General features: G+C 39.3%; 1 long non-coding RNA gene across 1 annotated transcript; it reads right to left on the minus strand.

Moving 5' to 3' along the window:
* Positions 1–1,739: 1,739 nt before the first annotated feature.
* Positions 1,740–8,241, minus strand: LOC125960538 (uncharacterized). Its single transcript, XR_007470312.1, has 3 exons — positions 8,100–8,241; positions 2,473–2,660; positions 1,740–1,853 (listed from the first exon to the last, which is right to left on the minus strand). It is a non-coding gene; the product is annotated as an uncharacterized LOC125960538 (long non-coding RNA).
* Between the last annotated feature and the right edge of the window lie 8,784 nt (positions 8,242–17,025).

The raw sequence follows: 17,025 nt of genomic DNA on the forward strand, positions 1-17,025 counted from the left end.
AAATTCATTTTATCCAGGTATAAATGCCCAAATACTGACAAAAAGACACCGGAAAATGTGGTGTAATCGAGAACTGCGTCTCATATATTGTTTTTTGATGATGTCTGTCCTTCAGGGTGCTATATATCTGTGTTTCTGTAGTTTTGGATACACAGCCCTACAAAATGTGAAATAGAATTGTCTCCTAATTTCAATAAGGTTTGCTTTGGAAAATGGTTAGAAAAAACCCAAAACGTGACTGAAAGTCAATTTTTTGCTGTTTTAAGAAATGTAACATTCAATCAACTCAAAGGTTGGTTTCAAAAAAAATGTCATTCTCCTTCTTCGAATCTCATCTCTCTCTCTCTCTCTCTCTCATACACACACACACACACACATGCAAATATATGCCCTGGAGAATAATTACCAAGAGCTAAGCTCTAAAATTAAAGAATCTGTAGAAAATACAATGATGCACCTGAAAATAGTTTTCATTCTCTCCTTTGTGTGAGATTCAATTACACAGAAAGCAAACAAATGGAATAAACAATGAAAATGGCATTTTGGGGACTTTTTTTTTTAATTACTGTAAACTGCACTCTCTAAAACAAAAAGACCACTTATGTAGCAATTGCATCTAATGATGTGCATTTATCTCCTGTCTGGCTATTCTTGATTTAAATAATGCTTTCCTTAGAGCCTCACACCACTAAACCCAGTCATTAACTCCTTTATAACAAGAAACTATTTCTCCCCATAAACGCAAACAATAGTAATCTTGCTCTTATCTTGATATTTCTGTCAAAAAAATACTTTTAAAATCTTTGACATTACTAAGAAAGATTCAATATGGTATTTACATCTTGCTAGAAATATTTCATCGAGCCCACTATGACCATTCTAAAACAGCAAAAATGAAAATTATGAAATCTTATTGCTTTAACTTAATATTAATGTATTGCTTTAGAAGAAAAAAAAAAAAAAGAAGCTACTCTCATGTACAAATGCAGCCCTGATAAAAATATCAAAGCGTACATCTACCAGATTAATCCTCTAGTAAATTAAAATACTAAAATTCTTCTTTGGATTCCTTTAAATAACAATATCTCCTTATATTTAAGGAGATATTTTTCATCTTTTGCTCCAGAAGATGAAAAAAAAATGAACTAATTTAACACATTTCTGGACAACACATGTCCAGGAGTTAGATAACTCTATATAACTCTCTCTATATATAAATATAACTATATATACAAGTAACTATATATTCTATATGTATAGAATTTATGTAACTATATATTTATGTAAGTATAAATAATAATATATAATCACTTATATATTTGTATATATTTATATTATATATAAATTAAATATTTATAAGTATATATATATGTGTGTGTGTGTATATATATATATATATATTCACTGTCTTAACCTATGTCATTTGGGCTTGAACTGATAAGGTATATAAATGACTTACCATAGATGCCCCACTCTTCCCAAGTAAATTTAATTGTTTTAATAGGAAACAATCCCTTGAGCCAAAAAGAACTTAAATATCAATGACAAGCTTGTGGTGACATTTTAAACTCTTCTGCCACATGGAAAACAGACTCTACCATCCACCTTCTCCCACACCTCAAAACAGTACTACATATTTGTGAAAGCTTTCGAGTTCCACCTATATACACCTAAGACAGTGGGACAGTCAGACAGCAGACCTCACCACCTACCAGTCCTCCTTCTGGAGACAATGTAGTATGGTGGAAAGTGCAATGGGTTCTGGGGTCCACAAACCTGGAATCCAATCCATTTGCTAATGTTGAGTCTTGGGCTAGTTGCTTTCTATCTCTGTGAGCTTCACGTGTCCTCATCTGTAAAATGAAGAAAATAGGACCACTCTCCAGGGTTGTAATGAAGGTGACACATACAGAGCTTCAGGCCGAGTACATGACAGGGAAAGGTAAGCATGAGGAAACCCTCCTGGTAGGGGAAGTAGGACAAGTTCCAAAGTTTGAAGCAGTGGAAGGAAGTATTTGTGAGATCTCTGAAAACTTTGTCTTGGGCTAGTTCTGAACATCCCTATTAAGGATGGAAATTATTTTTTTCATGCATTAATTCATCTGTTAGGTACACAATTACTGAACTTCTTATCTAGGCCATCAAGGGAGACAGACCCATATATAATTAACTATAACTATAAGACACGGATGCTATTACTGGTGAAAGAGTGAAGGGAGGGCTAGAGATGACAGTCAACAAGGTCCTGGATAACTATAACTATAAGACACAGATGCTATTGCTGGTGAAAGAGTGAAGGGAGGGCTAGAGATGACAGTCAACAGGGTCCTAAAAACAACAGGGAACACTTCAGGTCAAGTCACATAAAATCAGAGAGGGATTAGTAGAAAGACATTGAAGGGAAGCTTCAGGGCCACATACAAGTGGTTCACACCAATCTCTCTAGGAATATGAAGCAGAGAGCAATTGCACCTGGAGATCTGTTGGGTGGTCTCTCCATCGTCATTGTGGCAAGGACTCAGAAGGGGAGTGGTCTGGGAAGTGGGTGCATTCAGGTCACAAGGGGCTCTAGGCTTTCTTCCAGACCAGCTGGACCATCACAACATGAATGGCCTTAGACACCACCAATTCAAGAGGGCAGATTAGTTAGAAAGAAGGACCTGCAAGGGATAGAGAAAGATTTCTATTAATATATCCTTCCAGATAGGATGAGGGAATCAGATTTACTGTGTATCTGATAATATGAATAACCAGTCTAAAAGTTTCAAATATAAATTAGAACAGAATGATGAATGATAAAGCGATGGTTTCTTCTGTTTGATTCTATACATTCCTGATTGTGTTGTTGATGATGATGATAACAAATAATAGCAGTTACCATATCCTGTGTATTTCCTATGTGTCAGGCAATGATTTAAGTGCTTAATATTTATCTTTCACAACATCCCATGAGACAGACAGTATTACTATCCCCACTTAACAAATGAGCAAATGTAGAAACTGAGAGGTTAAGTAACTAGCTGAAGGCCACACAGATAGTAAGCGGTAGAGCTGGGTTTCAGACCCAGAACTGCCTACAACTCCAGAACCTCCACTCTCTCCTACTGCCTACATGCTTAATGAATCTCTAAATGGCTCCGTGGACATTCCATAAACAAGAACTTATCAAAGTGCTGTTTACTAATCTCTATTGTCATAGAAATATTACTAACATTACTATGAAAGTAATAAATGTCTATGTTTTAAGAGTTTAGGTCTCAAAGTGACCTTTGAGGTAAATTCAAGCAACCCTCAATTCTACAAATAACGATCTGAGCTATCCCAAGTTTAATTGAGCTATAACGAAAATACCAATGGTTCTCATTAAAATGTTAGGCAAGGTAGGTCTCTTTGTTTATATTTGTTGATAGTGATGATAATTACAATTTGAAATAAAATGACAGTGTACTAACAGGATAGTATCAGCCTACCCTGGGATTTGACACAAAAGGTTGGAGTGTTTTCAAACCTCATTAACTAACTTTGTTGCTGGACAACGTGGCGAAACTCAAGCGGCTTCCTGGATGCTGGCTATTTGGCTCTCTCTTAATCATTCTGAAAATATCAAAGGTATGTCCTGGTTTATAGTACCCTTATTGGATTAATTTTTATTGAAAAACCTGGTTATCCAAAATTGAATTTTTTTCCTCAAGCAGAAGCAAAACCTTTCTAAGAGTAATTGAAAATAAAAGCCTTACTCAAAAAGCAATTACAGAATAAGGCCAGTGTCAATCATATAGAATAAGGCCATTGGCTAAAAGTAACAGAGACAGAAAGTTTGGCTGGTGGCTTTTTTTATTGATTTATTTTTTATCCTCCCATCTTTACTAGGATAATTTTTTTTCCATAACCAGTTTACTGGTCATTTGGAAAATATTTTTTTAAGAAAAGACCATTTACTTTCACTGTAAAATGACAAAATGAAATCCTCAGAAGAAGTCTTCAACCTCATTAATAATTTAAAAAAACAGACTAAAATGAGATATCATGTTTATACTATGAAATTGACTAAGATAAAAGACTTTCCCCCCCCCAATTCTTAAGTTGGTGGGGGTGTGAGAAAACAAGCTTAACAAGTTTTAACAATACTAGGAAATAAACTAAGGCAGTCTTTCTGGAGGCCATTTGGCAATATTCCTTACAGTGTGGCTTTTTTGTTTGTTTGTTTGTTTGTTTACATTTTGGCCCTGCCACGTGTCATGTGGGATCTTAGTTCACCAACCAGGGATCAAACCCCGGCTCCCTGCAGTGGAAGCACAAGAGTCTTAACAACTGGACCGCCAGGGAAGTCCCTACAGTGTGCTGTTTTAAAAATATGCACTTTACACAGCAATGCCACTTCTAGGAATGTAAATTCATGTTGCCTTGCGTGCAAAGTCTTGCCTATAATGATATCGATATATGGGATGTTCATTATAGCAAGGAAGGAATGAAAGAAGGAAAGGAGGGAGAGAGGAAGAGAGAGAATTAAAGAAATCAAAATATCCATCAATAGGAACTGCTTAACTAAATATGGTGCAGTACATTTGTAAAAAAGCAGTATTATTTTTCCATTAAAAGTGATGTTGTGGATAAATATTGAAATGGAAATGGATCACAAATGTTACTAGTTTTTTCTTCTTTAAACAATACAAAACTCTATGTAACTGTATGCTTCCACTCATATGAACTTTAAGAACAGGCAAAACCAATCTGTAGCAATAGATATCAGAAGAGTGTTTGCCTGGGAGGGTGGAGAGCAGATGAAGAGAGCAGACTGATTTGAAAAGAGGTAAAGGAACTTTCTGGATTGATGGAAATGTTCTAACCTTGGAATATGGATGGAGGGGGAGGAGGAGGAACAGGGTGAGTACACATTCATCAAAACTCATCAAAATATACACTTAACATCTCTATAATCCACTTTATGTAAAGTATACCGCTATTTAAATAAGGAACAAAATCTCTAAATGTACATAATCTCAATTTTATAATGAAAACAATGTTTATATATGTACATGCAGAAAAGGATTTGGAGAGGATTTTTGGGTGGTGGAATTATGTTTGTTTAACTTTTTCTTTTTTTTCAACTTGTCAACCAGCATTTTAATAGTTAAAATAAACCCAAATATACAAACATATTCAAATGTGCTACAATGACCCTCTCTTGCCCTTAACCTAGATTTTCCTTCCCACTACCTCAAAGGGTAGTATGTGGATTACCCAAAGCATCAAGGAGCCACCTTGAGGTTCACAGAGCCCTACGTTTCCATGGAGGGATGCCATTGAGTATCCCTCCCTGGTGGAGGTCCTTCATGGTTTGCACTCGCTGGTCACTTGTTTCATCTTTCAGATAGCTTCATATGCCAAAGTCACACCAAGAATTTGGTCATTTTGAGGCATGATTTAAGTAGATCTTTTTTTTTTTTTTTTTTTTTGGCCAAGCCACAAGGCACGTGGGATCTTATTTTCCCCATTGCCCCCTGCAGCGGAACTGTGGAGTCTTAACCACTGGACCGCCAGGGAAGTCCCAAGCAGATCTTATTTATAGAACCCAAACCCCTCTTAGGTCCAGAGGAGGAAGCTTCAAATCACAGAAGGGAAAGCAAATGTTTTATGGCATGTGTCCTGCCAAGCTTCTAAGAATAGTTATGCCATTAGTTCCAACCCCATAAGCAGCTCGGCCTGAGCCCCACCCCCTCCAGTAAGCCTATTACAGATAAATTAACCCATCATTATGGGACAGGGAAGCCTTCTGTGCCAGGTGTGCTCATGGCCAAGGCTGGGTGTCTGCCACCTCTGGATGGTAGCAGCTCATGTTCACATGCAGCCCAGGAATCTCAGCATGGGCTGCTGGGTGGTTAACCATGCAGGCACAATTACCTCCTAACAATGATAGCACAAACAACCTTGGGGCAGTTAGTTGATGGGCGAAGAAGATGAAACAAAATTACATTCCTCCTCCGTAAAACCCCTGCATGCGGCTTCCCTGGTAGCGCAGTGGTTGAGAGTCTGCCTGCCGATACAGGGGACACGGGTTCGTGCCCCGGTCCGGGAAGATCCCACATGCCGCGGAGCGGCTGGGCCCATGAGCCATGGCCGCTGAGCTTGCGCGTCCGGAGCCTGTGCTCCACAATGGGAGGGGCCACAACAGTGAGAGGCCCGCGTACTGAAAAAAAAAAAAAACAACAACAACCCTGAATGATGGATACAAATTGAGAACTGAGGTAGGTGGTAACAAGTGAAAACAGAAATCCAGCCTTTCCTTGGGATACAGCCAAGGAAGCTGGTGAACAAACAGTACTAAGAGAAGTTTGCACTCAACAACCTGGCTTGGATCTGGACAAGGATGCCCACAGGATCCATCTAACTAGCCTACTGGACAGCTTGCCAAAGATGTCCCACGGGACCTCAGACTTAAATTGAACATCCCTGCACTGCCTCTACCCTGCTACTTCTTTTGCAAAGTCCCCATCTCAGTAAATGACACCCCAATCTACCCCTTTACCAGAGCAAGAACCAAGAAGCCATTTTATACCTCCTCCTCCATCTTCCACACATGATCCGTTACCAAGTCCTATAGATTCTATCTTCTAAATGATTTTTCTGACCAGCCTTTTCCCTGCAGTTTGTGCCACCAACTGTCACAAAACTTGTTCTCTACTTTACTGCATGGCTGACCTTCCCAAATTACAAATGGCATCATGCCATTGCCCTATTCCAGTCCTTCCTTTTCTCTCCATTGTCTACCCAGAGGTTTCTTGAGACAATGCCTTCACTACCAGGTATTTAAATACCTTCACTGCTCGGTATTTAAATATGTGAAGTCATGTGATTTGATATAGCCAAGTAAGAGGCACTAAAGACCTGGAAAAGACCTGTCCCACCTAAAGGCGTTCAAACCTAAAACTATTTTACAACAGCTGCACCGGCTCAGTAAAACTCTTTCTGAAGTCATTTTGATACTCCTGTCTACACAACAGAGTCCAAACTCACTAGCCTGCATTTAAGTCTGTGAGGTAGCTAGTGTCTGCTTCTTTGGCCTTGTCTTCAGCTATTCTCAGCAAGCTGCTTTCGTTTTCCTCAAGATTCTCTTTCACACAGCAGCGTTTTTGAACATGACCTTCCCTTAGCCGGGGCCCGTCTTCTTTCCCTATCTTGCCTGGACACTCTCATTTTAAGACCTCTGCTGCCAGCCTTCCTGGAGACTCAGGGAGAGTAGTACTCTGGACATACATCCGTTATTGTTCTACATCCGTTATTGTTCTTCTTTCTCAACCTGCAACCATTTATTTTTCTTCCCTACTAGACAGTACTTAGGGGACTTGTCTAAAATTGCACAAATTATATGCTACAAAATAAACAGCAAAGGCAAAATTTTCCTAGAGACAATTTTCCTCCTCAACAATTTTTTTAAATTTATTAATTAATTTATTTACTTTTGGCTGCGTTGGGTCCTCGTTGCTGCCCTGCGGGCCTTCTCTAGTTGCGGTGAGTGGGGGCTACTCTTCGTTGGGTGCGCGGGCTTCTCATTGAGGTGGCTCTTGTTGCAGAGCACAGGCTCTAGGCGTCCGAGCTTCAGTACTTATGGCACATGGGCTCAGTAGTTGTAGCTCACGGGCTCTAGAGCGCAGGCTCAGTAGTTGTGGCGCATGGGCTTAGTTGCTCCGTGGCATGTGGGATCTTCCCGGACCAGGGCTCGAACCCATGTCCCCTGCATTGGCAGGTGGATTCTTAACCACTGTGTCACCAGGGAAGTCCTCCTCCTCAACATTTTAAAGATTGAGAAAATATTGTTTGAATATCACAGAACACATTTTTTTTTTTTGGTGTTAATTTTGGGTGTCCTTAGAGAGCTAATGGAGATTTTAGGGGGCCTCCAAATATGCACTACTCTGTCTTTAGACAGTCTCTGCCCACGAAACCTTTAGTGAATATGATATTGCAACAATCTTATGCCAGAAAAGCTGCTTTAGGCCTTGATCAATTTCACAAAATGTTAGCTGGGTAATATTAATTATCACGAATTTTTAGTCTTCAAAAGAGAGAAAGGAAGAAAGAAACGTTACATGCTCCAGTACCTTTTAAAAAGTCGCTCTAAGAAATAAAAGGGAACTTGACTCCACTCCCACAACTGGGTCACAAGCTCCATTGGCTAAAGTAGTTGAGTGCTCAGTCACATGAAATAGTTCTATTTCTCAGAACTTGTCCAAAGGGATCTCTCCTACCTGCAGAGATAGAAGTATGGAAAAAAGAATCTTTCCAATACCTTTAAGTTTGACCTGCTTCATTTTTTTCCTCCCTTCCTGTCCATTGATTTAAGTCATCGGAGAGGCATGGAAATAAAATGGGAAGTTGGAAAGGGAAGAGATAGTGAAGGATGAAGGGGAGGGCAGTAATGGGGGGGCTTTCGAGGTATCTATGCCTGCAGTTGCTAAGGTTAAATGAAGTCAACCACAAAGCTACAGTAACCTCACCACTTCCTACTTTGCACGTAACAGGCTGAGCTCTAGCTCTGACTTAAAGGTGAATGGTCTGGAGTGAACTCATTCGTTGTACACCAGTTCCTTCCAGAACTTTTTAAAATCATTATTGTTGGGATTACACATGCTTTTATTCTTATTAACCAATGTGAAAGCAATTAAGATTTGGCTGGGGGAAGAAATACAGAGACACTCTATTCTAACATAAAAACGAACATGCTCATGATAGAAAACTGGGAAAATACAGAAAAGCATAAAGAAAAAACCTCCACCTATACTCAAGGATCTATATATAATTATGACTATATTGTATGTACTTTTTACACTTGAACTTTGTAACAAGTTCTTGCCTTGTGTTTAGAAACTATTTAAACAGTTTTTTATAGTTATATAGTAAACTTTGAAGTGGAAATTGTAATTTGTATAACCATTTCTCTACTACTAGACATTTTGTTTTTTTTCAAATATTTTGGAATAATAATATGGATTTAACCCTTTTAAAAGCTCTCAATACCAGCAATGAGTAAACGTGAACTCCAAGACGGTGTAGGCAGCAGTAGGAGAAAAGTTTAGAAAGTACTGTAGCCATTGGCTTCCTTTAGCCAAGAAAAACAGGTACAATATCATGAATTATGGACAAAAGCAGGAAATACTCTGAAATTTCCTCAAGAAAAATGTATTTAAGCCTCTGTTGACTTGAAGGTGGGACCAGTTCTAGGAAGGCTTTGGGGGAAGAGAGGAATGTTGAACAAGGAGTACAAATAAATGAGAGGTGGTGTAAAGACATGCAGTTGGGAAAAAGAAAACTCAGGCTCTCATGTGACCTCGCAGAGTTTTTCTCCCATTGCTGCCTTTGACGGTGACTAGACTGTCTGATAAGCTTTGCCACAAGTCCTTAGGTGGAACACTTTCTTAAACAAAGAACTTTAACAGCCATTTGTTGACAGCAATCTCCTTTCTACACTAACTGTCTTTTCACCACATCATTCACCTTTTCCTATGCTCTTTAAACTTTACCAGCAACAAAGTAGGGGGCAGATGTTATTGCACAGAATCCACATGGCTGGAATCACACTGTGGGAAGGAATGCTTTGAAAGTGATATAGAATTTAGGGTCTCCCTAAAACCTAATTTCCCTGGATTTTTGTGGCAGTCTGGGGAAAACAAAATGCTATTTTCATTATACTTTCATTTGATTTTCACTTAAATCAAGTTTTTTTCTTATAAAGTTACCTTAAAATTTTGAGTTCATTCTGTTTTGCCAAAAGTGTTTGCAATTATTATCACAGTTCGTCTTCACAAAACCCTGAGAGATGGGTAGGCAGGTATTAATACCTCCATTTCAGAAAGAAAAAAACAGATGAAGAAACTAAAGGCACTGCCACCAGAACCCAGATGTCTTGTCTTTAGGCCCAGTGTGCCTTTTCTTACAGACTATCACAGTGGCTTTGGCAAATGGTATTGTTAGAAAGCCTATGGAGACATGGCTTGCGCTTCTGTGATCAGATATCTCAAAATGGTTTTGTACTTCAGTTTCAAACCTAACATATAAACCCTGAGTATTTTCCTCAAGCACATACTGATGTATTCAGTCTTAAAAAACATCCCTAAGTTTCTTCAGATGTGAATTTAAAATTTTTCTCATCTAATTAACCTACATATAAGTAGGAATCAAAGATAACTTTACCATTAATTTTTCCAAAAAGTTAAAAGGGATAAAAATGAATCTTCACATATAGTATCATATTTGAAAAACTATGGTTGACATTTAAATGGCAAACAAAACTAGGAAATGCAAGTGTGTCTCTTAAATATAGAAAAAAACTACACTGTGTGTGACTTAAATAAGTGAATATTTATCCTAACATTTCCAAACTCTGTCAAATAAGGTAGAACAATACTTTTTTTTTGATGACTAGATACATAAAGGTTCAGTCTGAAAAATTCATCAATAGAAAATGCATCTGCGTATGGATGTTTGCCTTTTAAACTAATGTGACTTTTATAGAAAACTGGAATACAGAGGACTCTTGGAGAACATAAACCTGAAATAGAAGACATCTTCTATACACAACACTTTAATGTATTACTAATTTTCTTTTCAAAGATGAAAGGAAAAGTGATAATGAAAGCTACTTTCATTAGCGATGGGGAGAGTCTGTGTGCGCCTGCATGTGTGTATGCACATGTGTGTTATTGTTGAAGAGCAGTTTCCAAGAGCCTTCAACTAGCCTCTGAATGTGGTTATAATTTGGCACTTGACCACGTTGAATTAAATGCTCTACTCTATACTGCTATACTACTTTGTACTGTTTCATGTTTCCTGGAAAGACTGCAAGTATCTTTGAAACTGGAGGGAAGGGGGCAGGCACAACCTTTGAAAAAATGACATAGCCTGAGGACATGACATAAACTGATTAGAACCAAATGGGTCCAAGATGGCAGACAAGTCAACTTCCACTAGACCTTGAGCCTCATTATACGCTCACTGTAACACATTAGCAGGTTAAATGACATACCCACAGGCACCATGACAGTTCCAAGGCCGACCATAAAGGTCAAAAAGTGGGCAGTGGCCCAATTCCTGGAAATCCCTCCCCTTCCTGAAATAGCTGGAATACTCCTCCAACTCATTAGCCTATGAAATTACCCACCCCTATAAAAACTGACAACCCCATACCCTGGTGCCTTTCTCACCTTCTGAGATGGCTCACACTCTGTCTGTGGAGTGTGTTTCTCTCTAAATAAATCCACTTCTTACCTATCACTTTGTCTCTCACTGAATTCTTTCTGCAATGAGACATCAAGAACCTGAGTTTCATTAAGTCCTAAAACCAGGTGTGTGATCTCAGTTGGAAGACTGTGGGTTTTGGCCGGGTTTGAGTCCCAGCCGCATGGGTTCAAGTCCCAATCTGAGGTGCATGACTTCATCTTCAGGTTAAGAACTCTGGCTTCTATATCTTTTGTATCCTCCACGGTGCCTGCCACAATGTCTGTATTGAATTTAAAGAAAATTCATCCAGTGTTCCATGAGAACCAGTCCTACTAACCATCCAGTCTTTGAAATAAATTATTCTCATTCTCTGAACTATAAAACCAAATGTTATTATTATTTTGTGGAACATCTTGACTCTACAATAATCTGCATTTGTATACGGTTTCAAGATGATGATGATGACGACGATGACAATGATGATGATGATGATGATAAATAATCACTTTTCTGTGGTCACTCCCTGAAGATTTCAAAGCCTCAATTTGTAAATGTAATGGCGGTAGTAAGAAAGTAACAGAAAGCAGGGAGTCCATCATCCTTGAATCTTTTGTAAGTTGTCCATAGGGTATGGAGAGACCCCTTAGGAAGGAGAGTTGGAGTAATCACATAGTTATCTGGGAGCTCAGACACATTAACTCATACTGATATATAACTGTTACTGGGAAACTTCTTGTCTTACCCAAATCTAAAATTAACTCCTTTTCACGTGACAGGTATTTACTAAAACTGCCTTCGTTGTGTTCTATCTGTTCCTCTTTCCTGGTTCTAGACAATTTCCGTCCCTACATCTGGATTCTGATTTACAAGCTTATGACCAACCCATGACTGTAATCTCTTATTACTGAACCCCACATCTGGGTTTTTGACAGTGTCACCTGATTCCAACTTTGACTCTAGCTTCCTAACAAAAGATTCAGACTTCTGTTGCTCTTGTCCGGGATTTTTAGGTGGGTCCATTTCAGGTAGTGGTTCTTAATCCTATTGAGGGGTTCCCTGAAAAATGTATGAAAGCTGTGAACTCATCCCCTATAAAAAAGATATATATGTACACAAACACACACAGATCTGCGTATAATTTCAAGAGATTCATGATCCTTTAGAGGCTCCTTTTGAGGGACATCTACTGGTAGGTTAACCTATAGTATAAAAAAAAAAAAAACTGCATCTGTTTTAGTCATTACAAACAGATGCAATTAACCTTTGCTGGAGTCTGAGAAAAGCTAGTGCTTGTCTTTATCACTCCCAAGATTTTCCTCCTAAAAAAATCACCAAAGTAATATATGTACATTGTAGAAATGTTGGAAAGTGAGGAAAAGCATAAATAAGAATTTTCAAGTCACTCACAATCCCAGCACTAAAGATACCCAATTGTCAATATTTTAGTGTACTAATTTCCAGTCTTTTTTAATTCATATTTGTTAGACTTTCACAACATCCTTCCTTCAAATTCTCCTTCACTTTTATATAAGAACCTGTTGTGCATTCAAAGACTTAGTTCAATCTTCAGGCGTATAAGAAACTTCCAGGTTGCCTAGGACTTGTCCCAGGCCTGCAAACTTTTGAGCTCCCAGTTATCTTTACCTAAACAAAACATGGTCTCTAGCTGAAGGTTAGGTGTCCATCAGAGATTGCTATTGTGTCTTCTGGTTATTAGCTCTGCCATCAATGTTTGTCACTATGATGATAATTATAGTTCTGGAATCCTGAGTTCAACTCTTATCTCCACTGCCACCTTCTAATTTTGTGAACTGGATAAATTACTTAACTCATCTGTGCTTCAATATTCTCATCTGTAAGATGGGAATGATGATGGAGAATAAATGAGTACGTGAAAAGTATGTAGAGCAGACTATTACCCAGGAAGCACTCGATAGATGCTATCACTGTTATCATTTATATATTGTTGTTGTTTCCATTCCTCCATGATGTTTTCTGCGTTGTTTGTTCTACTGTCACTGTTGATTGAAGAGGTAAAGACTCTCCTTTTTAAACATGATCACAGCCCCCAAAAGTAACAATAGTTGCTTAATATAAAATATTCGGTGTTCATATTCCCTAATTGTCTTCCAAATGTCTTTTGTTGTTTGTTTGAATCTAGAGCAAAACAAGGTCTATACATTGCAACTGATTAACATGCATTCTCTTATGAGCAAACATTCTTTTTTTAGCCTTTATCCCCAAATAAAAATGCAGAATTTGTTTTTGTTTATGTAGCAAAAAACAACCTTCTTCGAATGAAGCAGAAGTTCAAAATGCTGTCTTGGAGGAGTCGGTGAAAATGTCAAGTCATTGCCTTTACTGAGGAGATAAGCACTTGGCATATACCTTTCTCTGAATGATAAAGAACGAAAGGAGGAAGTGTGCTTCCCGGTAAACATTTTTATTAGCCACAGAGAACTGAATACAAACATGATGCTAGTGAAACAAAGTGCCCTACAGTAAACAGAAATTGAGGAAATAGAAAATGGATTGTAAATCTGGAAACCATTTCTCTATTTCAGTGAAAGAGAAGATTATAAATGGCCAAACCAAATAGTCTGCTTTTAAAGTTTCCCAACGCTGGTTGGATTGATGAACCCTTCTTAGGATTTTTAATCCTAAAGCTTGAATCTAATTTAAAGTTTTTGAATTTTCAAACTTTGCTCACTCCATTCTAGTCTGTGACTTTGGTAAAAGAAAAAAAAATCACTTGAGGTGATATAAAATTAATCAAGAGTTCCACTTTCATGTCTCATTGTTAAGACTGTCTCTTACAGATTCTACCTTAAACAAAGCTCCTTTTTCATTTTAAAATGGAAAGAAACCCCAGAATACAACACACACAAAATAGTAATTACCACGTAATAGAAGAAGCAGGATAAGCACACAGTAATACAGTGCAGGAGTTAAGAATGTGGGCTGCAAAGAGAGAATGCTGTCCTCTGTTTCTTTGCCTGTAAAATGAGGACAATAAATAGAAGCTGCTTCATAGAGCTGCTGCTGGGATCACCCATGAGATCATGAGAAGCACCCAGCACTGGCTAACACTCTGTAAAGGCTGGTTATTATTATGATGAGAAAGACACAGGAAGGGATCTTTTGTCACAACTGGTTTTATCAGGAGAGGAGCTTACTTCATGGTAACAGTGTGAGTCAGTTACCAGAGAAGGCAGCAAGCTCGCTGCACACATCCCTGTCACACCGCCCCAAGACACTCGACTACTATTAACAATACATTGTTAAAAGAACCCAGGTAAAAGAACTATCCTACACAGGCAGTGTTAAACGGTTTCCCTCTCTGGTGTTCTAAACATTTGAAAATAGTACAAGAAATGGCTCTGTGTATAGTAAGTTCTAGGTAAGACAATACTGTGGTAAGTGAACTAAACAGAAATTAACCTGAAATTGGACTCTGATCCCCAAGGGAACCTGCCGGTGCAGCCCAGTCCTTACTGGCCCTGAGGAGGAAAAACAACCTTGCTTCCATCTCCACTGTGATCTGACTAGATATGATCTAAGCTTTGAACAGTGCATTTCAGATCATGCATAATACACATTAGACAACACTAAGCAGGGAGCTTCAGGCTGGGGTGTGCACCCTAATAATGAGGAACTGACACAGGAAAATGAAGACCTAACATTTGTAAATTCAGCCTTTCACTATTCTCTCATTTCAGTCACACAAGTTTCCTTTTCTGTTAGGTCCCTCTCAAATAATTGCAATAATATAGTAAGTTAATCACTTAACAAAAACGGGAGGGGGTAGTTATTCATAGTATCAAAACATTCTTCATTTTAAATGATTTGTTGCATAATTCCTTTTAAATAGACCTTCCCTCACAGTGTGAGAATCCGCAGCCCTCCCCAAGCACCTGGCCCTCTCCATTACTCCTCTACTCCTTGAGAAAAGGAGGGAGAAAGAGATCTGCAATGAAAATTTCCTCGTTAATAACTTAATCTTATGTTTCTTTAAATGCTTTCTAGTTTTAAAGGATTTTCAGAGCCACTGTGATATCATAGTTAAGCTTTGTACAAGGTGGTATAAATCATATTATACCCACTTGAGAGGTGAGAAAAGCTACATATAGTAATTGAGTATATGTGAGACCTGAACTCAAGATCTTTTCAACCAAGCCCTATGGTCTGGAGCTGGAAGCAAGTGGCCCTGTTCTCCTGCTCACTAGTTTTGTGCTGCTGCCTTTCCTGCCTTTGGTGAGTTGGTTCCAGGCATCTCCTCAGTCCTCCCCAGTTAATTCTGATTCGTGCTTCAGCTCATGTAATTACTAAAATGGGAAGGACTTGAGTGAACCAACATTCAGTCAATCAGCATTTAGTGAACGCCAACTAGGAGCCAGACCTTTGACGAGTTTTAAGCAAAGAGAAACGTAATCTTCCTTGTCACTTAAAAAGACTACAGTGAGACTATCACTTTATCAATTTGAGCCAATTATCTAAAAATAGTATTTGCATATTAGCTGTACTGGGGTCCCTAGCTAGCTGTGCTCTATCCCTGTTTGCAACTCTGGAAATAAACTTCAAGTGGTTTCTTTAAGAAAGCTAAGGCTTAGAAAATGTCTCTGCACAGACTTGATAAGGTTTCCAATTGTACCTTGGTAAAAATCTCATTTTTTAAATCACTTATTCAACATTAAGTCATTGTACAAACTTGCACCTGATGCAAGAAGATGAGTTAGACACAACAGTTCTTAACCTAAAGGAGGTCAGAGCCTAGAAAAAGAAGACCAATGCCCACTTTGAGCTCTCCAAGGGCCCCCAGGCTCTGAACAGTCAGCCCCCACAGTTCCCTGGGCCAGAGATGGAACCCACCTCCCCACACCCGTGGTGCAGGCACACTGGCCTTTTTCTTTCATTTCTACAAACTCTCCTCACTCCCTCCCCCTCTGGACTTTGCGTAAGTCCCAGTTCTCCCAGCCTTAAAACTGCACCAGGCTCCCAGTCTACTTAGCTCCTCCTTCAACCTCAGCTCCTGCCCTGCTGCCTTCTCTGACTTGCAGAACTGGTCAAATCTCTCCATTAAACCCTCTACCACCTGAGACCTTGTCACATTTGTAGTTTTACATGTACTTGTGTGATTGACTGTCTGCTCTCAGGTGCCTACGTTCCTGGCACGGCAGGGGCTGGTTTTAGATGCCAGCGCCTGGCACTCAGTAGGCCCTCCAGGAATGAAGACTGAACTGTCAAGTGGGGCTGGACCTAAGCGGCCCGGGCTCTGTGGGCAGGACAGGATGGAGGGGGTGAGGGGCTCCCCTGAGCTTCCTTACCACCTTCCTTAACACTAAGACAGGCCTCCTGGCTCCCATCTTGGCGCTTGCCTGAAAACGTAAGAGTTGTTTGTCCCAAGTCCCCGAGAGACTGTACGCCCCTAGAGAGCAGACATTCCACTCTATTTAGCGTTGTGCCCCCAGCACCTGGCTGTGCCTGTTAACTCAGCACGAGATACACTTAGGAGATATTAGCCATTGCCGGCATTAATGAATGCATTCTGGAGGGTGGGACAAAGTGAGAGACGTTATCCAGGGCTTCAAACAAACGTTTAAGCTTGAGTTGACTCTTGAGGGAATATAAGCGACGCTACCCCCAACTAAAGACTGAAAAACAAAAAGGAAATCTGCCTTCTCCCTTCCCCTGCAAAACAAAAACAGTAAAACCTCTTAATCAACGTCTTCACCTTTCCAGGTCTCCACTGTCTTCTGTCCCCGCACTTGACGGGCGCTCTCTGGACGTGTACACAGTCACTGCGGAGACTGC

Source organism: Orcinus orca, chromosome 11 (assembly GCF_937001465.1).
Source record: "Orcinus orca chromosome 11, mOrcOrc1.1, whole genome shotgun sequence".
Lineage (NCBI taxonomy): Eukaryota > Metazoa > Chordata > Mammalia > Artiodactyla > Delphinidae > Orcinus > Orcinus orca.